This window comes from Nilaparvata lugens, unplaced genomic scaffold (genome assembly GCF_014356525.2).
Source record: "Nilaparvata lugens isolate BPH unplaced genomic scaffold, ASM1435652v1 scaffold5158, whole genome shotgun sequence".
NCBI classification, from domain to species: Eukaryota; Metazoa; Arthropoda; class Insecta; order Hemiptera; family Delphacidae; genus Nilaparvata; species Nilaparvata lugens.
The window spans coordinates 2,488-10,000 of NW_024091055.1; the positions used below are offsets into that span (position 1 = coordinate 2,488).

The 7,513-nt window shown below is 48.4% G+C and overlaps 2 pseudogenes; both read left to right on the top strand.

The window, feature by feature from the left end:
* Positions 1–1,284: 1,284 nt before the first annotated feature.
* LOC120355901 lies at positions 1,285–3,209 on the top strand (annotated as a pseudogene).
* A 306-nt stretch (positions 3,210–3,515) lies between these two features.
* On the top strand, positions 3,516–5,441 carry LOC120355900 (annotated as a pseudogene).
* The last annotated feature ends 2,072 nt before the right edge of the window (positions 5,442–7,513 follow it).

A 7,513-nucleotide genomic window follows, 5' to 3' on the forward strand; every position in this document is an offset into this window, starting at 1 on the left:
TATCATCACATTATATGACAGGTTCACAACACACGAGCAAAATCAAAGATCTTTAGCGTGTCGAGTTCGAGTCTAGAGTCATTTTAATGCTGAGTGCGTATCATCACATTATATGACAGGTTCACAACACACAACCAAAGATCTCAAATGTCACTGGTCAAACAGTTTCAAACAACAATCTCTTCATGACGGTAAGTGTACTCCTACACTAGTTAATCTTTGGCAGAGTTTAAGCAGCCAGCTCTGATCATAAACGCAAGCCACTCTGTCAAGACAAAACTATACAGCAGTCCACGGCTTGAGTCTAGAGTTCTATTATGGGAGTGCGTACCATCACATAATATGACAGATTCGCTGTTCAGGACATATTGCTGTTGTCTGACCAACAAGATGAGTGAATTGCAATATGTAAATAGCAACATACAAATCTGTGTGGAATTATGGTCAAGTCACAGTAAACAAAAACTGTTTTTGAACTTGAACCATGTTAGAAAAGTGAACTCACCTGTATCCATGCAAGAGTGAATGATGCAAAGTCGAGTCTCCCACTGTAAGTGGTGCATATTCTCGCAATGTGAATTCTTCATTCTCATTATAAGAGTTTGAAAAGCGAGCTCAGTCAACATGACTAGCCTATAAAGAGATTTGAGAGATGAGAAGAAAATAAACAAAAATCACAGACAGTGTCTGTTAGTTGTCAAATCATACCATGCACAGTATCATATGCCATGCCATTTGTCGTTAGAGTCTTTGGTCATTACATGTGACAGATTCACGCCTTGGCAAAACTGGTTATTGTGGTTGCTAGTGGTCTGAGGAGTACAACAGAAACATCACTGGCTGTGGTCAAACAATCACAGATCATGACCGTTGGTCAAGTCATAACCATACACAGCAGCATTTGCCATGCCATTGCCATTTGAGTCTAGAGTCATTACAATGTTGAGTGTGTATCATCATCATTACATGACAGATTCATGCTTTGGCGAAAGTGGTTATAATTGTTGCTATTGGTTTGATGATCACAATAGTACTTCACAGTTTGTTGATTATAATCACAGTTTGAGGGATGACAACTCACACTTGTGAGTGTTCGCCCTCATTGTACTAGAACAGTAAACCACCCACTCTCCAAAATGCTATACTATGAATGCAGATTCGAGTCTGGTCAATGTGTAGATTGAATTCGATAGTTGATCTTGATTCTCAGCATACATTTGTTCAGCAGAGTAAGAGTAACACAGTGGGTTGGCTGAAACTGTTACTAGCAGAGCAAATACAAGCTCCCTGGTTGATCCTGCCAGTAGTCATATGCTTGTCTCAAAGATTAAGCCATGCAAGTCTCAGTACAAGCCACATTAAGGTGAAACCGCAAAAGGCTCATTAAATCAGTTATGGTTCCTTGGATCGTACAATCCATTACTTGGATAACTGTGGTAATTCTAGAGCTAATACATGCAAACAGAGTCCCGACCAGAAATGGAAGGGGCGCTTTTATTAGATCAAAACCAATCGACGTCAGTTGGCTTGCCCAACTGCGCCGTACTCCTTGGTGACTCTGAATAACTTTTGGCAGATCGCACGGTCTCAGTACCGGCGACGCATCCTTCAAATGTCTGCCTTATCAACTGTCGATGGTAGGTTCTGCGCCTACCATGGTTGTAACGGGTAACGGGGAATCAGGGTTCGATTCCGGAGAGGGAGCCTGAGAAACGGCTACCACATCCAAGGAAGGCAGCAGGCGCGCAAATTACCCACTCCCGGCACGGGGAGGTAGTGACGAAAAATAACGATACGGGACTCATCCGAGGCCCCGTAATCGGAATGAGTATACTCTAAATCCTTGTACAAGTATCAATTGGAGGGCAAGTCCGGTGCCAGCAGCCGCGGTAATTCCAGCTCCAATAGCGTATATTAAAGTTGTTGCGGTTAAAAAGCTCGTAGTTGGATCTGTGTCCTTCGACGCCGGTTCACCGCATGTCGGTGCCAACTGGCGTTTTGCGGGACGTCTTGTCGGTGGTGTGCCAGGGATCTTTGTTGTGCTGGGCTTTGCCCTAGTGCAGCTCTGGTTTCGGGCCACTTTCATAATCCCGCCGCGGTGCTCTTAATCGGGTGTCGAGGCGGGCCGGCACGTTTACTTTGAACAAATTAGAGTGCTTAAAGCAGGCTTGTCACGCCTGTATACTGTGTGCATGGAATAATGGAATAGGACCTCGGTTCTATTTTGTTGGTTTCCGGAATCTGAGGTAATGATCAATGGGGACAGGCGGGGGCATTCGTATTGCGACGTTAGAGGTGAAATTCTTGGATCGTCGCAAGACGGACCGAAGCGAAAGCATTTGCCAAGTATGTTCCCGTCGATCAAGAACGAAAGTTAGAGGTTCGAAGGCGATCAGATACCGCCCTAGTTCTAACCATAAACAATGCCTGCCAGCGATCCGCCGGCGTCTTTTCCGATGACCCGGCGGGCAGCTTCCGGGAAACCAGAGCTTTTGGGTTCCGGGGAAGTATGGTTGCAAAGCTGAAACTTAAAGGAATTGACGGAAGGGCACCACCAGGAGTGGAGCCTGCGGCTTAATTTGACTCAACACGGGAAAACTCACCAGGCCCGGACACCGGAAGGATTGACAGATTGATAGCTCTTTCTTGATTCGGTGGGTGGTGGTGCATGGCCGTTCTTAGTTGGTGGAGCGATTTGTCTGGTTAATTCCGATAACGAACGAGACTCTAGCCTACTAACTAGACGTATCTGGTATCAGCAATCGTGCTACCAGCGATCATATCTCTTCTTAGAGGGACAGGCGGCTTCTAGCCGCACGAGACTGAGCAATAACAGGTCTGTGATGCCCTTAGATGTCCTGGGCCGCACGCGCGCTACACTGAAGGAATCAGCGTGTCTTCCCTGTCCGAAAGGACCGGGTAACCCGCTGAACCTCCTTCGTGCTTGGGATTGGGGCTTGCAATTATTCCCCATGAACGAGGAATTCCCAGTAAGCGCGAGTCATAAGCTCGCGTTGATTACGTCCCTGCCCTTTGTACACACCGCCCGTCGCTACTACCGATTGAATGATTTAGTGAGGTCTTCGGACCGGTGCGCGGAGGCGGTTTACCGCTCCCGATGTTGTCGGAAAGATGACCAAACTTGATCATTTAGAGGAAGTAAAAGTCGTAACAAGGTTTCCGTAGGTGAACCTGCGGAAGGATCATTAACGCATTTCAATAGTGGCTTCCATTGTTGCTATTGGTTTGATGATCACAATAGTACTTCACAGTTTGTTGATTATAATCACAGTTTGAGGGATGACAACTCACACTTGTGAGTGTTCGCCCTCATTGTACTAGAACAGTAAACCACCCACTCTCCAAAATGCTATACTATGAATGCAGATTCGAGTCTGGTCAATGTGTAGATTGAATTCGATAGTTGATCTTGATTCTCAGCATACATTTGTTCAGCAGAGTAAGAGTAACACAGTGGGTTGGCTGAAACTGTTACTAGCAGAGCAAATACAAGCTCCCTGGTTGATCCTGCCAGTAGTCATATGCTTGTCTCAAAGATTAAGCCATGCAAGTCTCAGTACAAGCCACATTAAGGTGAAACCGCAAAAGGCTCATTAAATCAGTTATGGTTCCTTGGATCGTACAATCCATTACTTGGATAACTGTGGTAATTCTAGAGCTAATACATGCAAACAGAGTCCCGACCAGAAATGGAAGGGGCGCTTTTATTAGATCAAAACCAATCGACGTCAGTTGGCTTGCCCAACTGCGCCGTACTCCTTGGTGACTCTGAATAACTTTTGGCAGATCGCACGGTCTCAGTACCGGCGACGCATCCTTCAAATGTCTGCCTTATCAACTGTCGATGGTAGGTTCTGCGCCTACCATGGTTGTAACGGGTAACGGGGAATCAGGGTTCGATTCCGGAGAGGGAGCCTGAGAAACGGCTACCACATCCAAGGAAGGCAGCAGGCGCGCAAATTACCCACTCCCGGCACGGGGAGGTAGTGACGAAAAATAACGATACGGGACTCATCCGAGGCCCCGTAATCGGAATGAGTATACTCTAAATCCTTGTACAAGTATCAATTGGAGGGCAAGTCCGGTGCCAGCAGCCGCGGTAATTCCAGCTCCAATAGCGTATATTAAAGTTGTTGCGGTTAAAAAGCTCGTAGTTGGATCTGTGTCCTTCGACGCCGGTTCACCGCATGTCGGTGCCAACTGGCGTTTTGCGGGACGTCTTGTCGGTGGTGTGCCAGGGATCTTTGTTGTGCTGGGCTTTGCCCTAGTGCAGCTCTGGTTTCGGGCCACTTTCATAATCCCGCCGCGGTGCTCTTAATCGGGTGTCGAGGCGGGCCGGCACGTTTACTTTGAACAAATTAGAGTGCTTAAAGCAGGCTTGTCACGCCTGTATACTGTGTGCATGGAATAATGGAATAGGACCTCGGTTCTATTTTGTTGGTTTCCGGAATCTGAGGTAATGATCAATGGGGACAGGCGGGGGCATTCGTATTGCGACGTTAGAGGTGAAATTCTTGGATCGTCGCAAGACGGACCGAAGCGAAAGCATTTGCCAAGTATGTTCCCGTCGATCAAGAACGAAAGTTAGAGGTTCGAAGGCGATCAGATACCGCCCTAGTTCTAACCATAAACAATGCCTGCCAGCGATCCGCCGGCGTCTTTTCCGATGACCCGGCGGGCAGCTTCCGGGAAACCAGAGCTTTTGGGTTCCGGGGGAAGTATGGTTGCAAAGCTGAAACTTAAAGGAATTGACGGAAGGGCACCACCAGGAGTGGAGCCTGCGGCTTAATTTGACTCAACACGGGAAAACTCACCAGGCCCGGACACCGGAAGGATTGACAGATTGATAGCTCTTTCTTGATTCGGTGGGTGGTGGTGCATGGCCGTTCTTAGTTGGTGGAGCGATTTGTCTGGTTAATTCCGATAACGAACGAGACTCTAGCCTACTAACTAGACGTATCTGGTATCAGCAATCGTGCTACCAGCGATCATATCTCTTCTTAGAGGGACAGGCGGCTTCTAGCCGCACGAGACTGAGCAATAACAGGTCTGTGATGCCCTTAGATGTCCTGGGCCGCACGCGCGCTACACTGAAGGAATCAGCGTGTCTTCCCTGTCCGAAAGGACCGGGTAACCCGCTGAACCTCCTTCGTGCTTGGGATTGGGGCTTGCAATTATTCCCCATGAACGAGGAATTCCCAGTAAGCGCGAGTCATAAGCTCGCGTTGATTACGTCCCTGCCCTTTGTACACACCGCCCGTCGCTACTACCGATTGAATGATTTAGTGAGGTCTTCGGACCGGTGCGCGGAGGCGGTTTACCGCTCCCGATGTTGTCGGAAAGATGACCAAACTTGATCATTTAGAGGAAGTAAAAGTCGTAACAAGGTTTCCGTAGGTGAACCTGCGGAAGGATCATTAACGCATTTCAATAGAATGTGAAATCCTGTGTGCTTGCTGTTAAGTCACAAGACTATTGATAGTGACAGCAGTGGTCAAACAAGCCTTTGGTTCGAGTCTAGAGTCATACCAATGTTGAGTGTGTATCATCATCATTGTGTGACAGATTCACTATTGGTGGTTTCACTAACAAATTGTTGTCACATCCTGGTCTGGTCTGACTAACATCGGCCACAAACTGCTTGTCTTGATCTCGCTTGTAGCTGTAGCACCTTTACTTGGATAACTGTGGTAATTCTAGAGCTAATACATGCAAACAGAGTCCCGACCAGAAATGGAAGGGGCGCTTTTATTAGATCAAAACCAATCGACGTCAGTTGGCTTGCCCAACTGCGCCGTACTCCTTGGTGACTCTGAATAACTTTTGGCAGATCGCACGGTCTCAGTACCGGCGACGCATCCTTCAAATGTCTGCCTTATCAACTGTCGATGGTAGGTTCTGCGCCTACCATGGTTGTAACGGGTAACGGGGAATCAGGGTTCGATTCCGGAGAGGGAGCCTGAGAAACGGCTACCACATCCAAGGAAGGCAGCAGGCGCGCAAATTACCCACTCCCGGCACGGGGAGGTAGTGACGAAAAATAACGATACGGGACTCATCCGAGGCCCCGTAATCGGAATGAGTATACTCTAAATCCTTGTACAAGTATCAATTGGAGGGCAAGTCCGGTGCCAGCAGCCGCGGTAATTCCAGCTCCAATAGCGTATATTAAAGTTGTTGCGGTTAAAAAGCTCGTAGTTGGATCTGTGTCCTTCGACGCCGGTTCACCGCATGTCGGTGCCAACTGGCGTTTTGCGGGACGTCTTGTCGGTGGTGTGCCAGGGATCTTTGTTGTGCTGGGCTTTGCCCTAGTGCAGCTCTGGTTTCGGGCCACTTTCATAATCCCGCCGCGGTGCTCTTAATCGGGTGTCGAGGCGGGCCGGCACGTTTACTTTGAACAAATTAGAGTGCTTAAAGCAGGCTTGTCACGCCTGTATACTGTGTGCATGGAATAATGGAATAGGACCTCGGTTCTATTTTGTTGGTTTCCGGAATCTGAGGTAATGATCAATGGGGACAGGCGGGGGCATTCGTATTGCGACGTTAGAGGTGAAATTCTTGGATCGTCGCAAGACGGACCGAAGCGAAAGCATTTGCCAAGTATGTTCCCGTCGATCAAGAACGAAAGTTAGAGGTTCGAAGGCGATCAGATACCGCCCTAGTTCTAACCATAAACAATGCCTGCCAGCGATCCGCCGGCGTCTTTTCCGATGACCCGGCGGGCAGCTTCCGGGAAACCAGAGCTTTTGGGTTCCGGGGGAAGTATGGTTGCAAAGCTGAAACTTAAAGGAATTGACGGAAGGGCACCACCAGGAGTGGAGCCTGCGGCTTAATTTGACTCAACACGGGAAAACTCACCAGGCCCGGACACCGGAAGGATTGACAGATTGATAGCTCTTTCTTGATTCGGTGGGTGGTGGTGCATGGCCGTTCTTAGTTGGTGGAGCGATTTGTCTGGTTAATTCCGATAACGAACGAGACTCTAGCCTACTAACTAGACGTATCTGGTATCAGCAATCGTGCTACCAGCGATCATATCTCTTCTTAGAGGGACAGGCGGCTTCTAGCCGCACGAGACTGAGCAATAACAGGTCTGTGATGCCCTTAGATGTCCTGGGCCGCACGCGCGCTACACTGAAGGAATCAGCGTGTCTTCCCTGTCCGAAAGGACCGGGTAACCCGCTGAACCTCCTTCGTGCTTGGGATTGGGGCTTGCAATTATTCCCCATGAACGAGGAATTCCCAGTAAGCGCGAGTCATAAGCTCGCGTTGATTACGTCCCTGCCCTTTGTACACACCGCCCGTCGCTACTACCGATTGAATGATTTAGTGAGGTCTTCGGACCGGTGCGCGGAGGCGGTTTACCGCTCCCGATGTTGTCGGAAAGATGACCAAACTTGATCATTTAGAGGAAGTAAAAGTCGTAACAAGGTTTCCGTAGGTGAACCTGCGGAAGGATCATTAACGCATTTCAATAGAATGTGAAATCCTG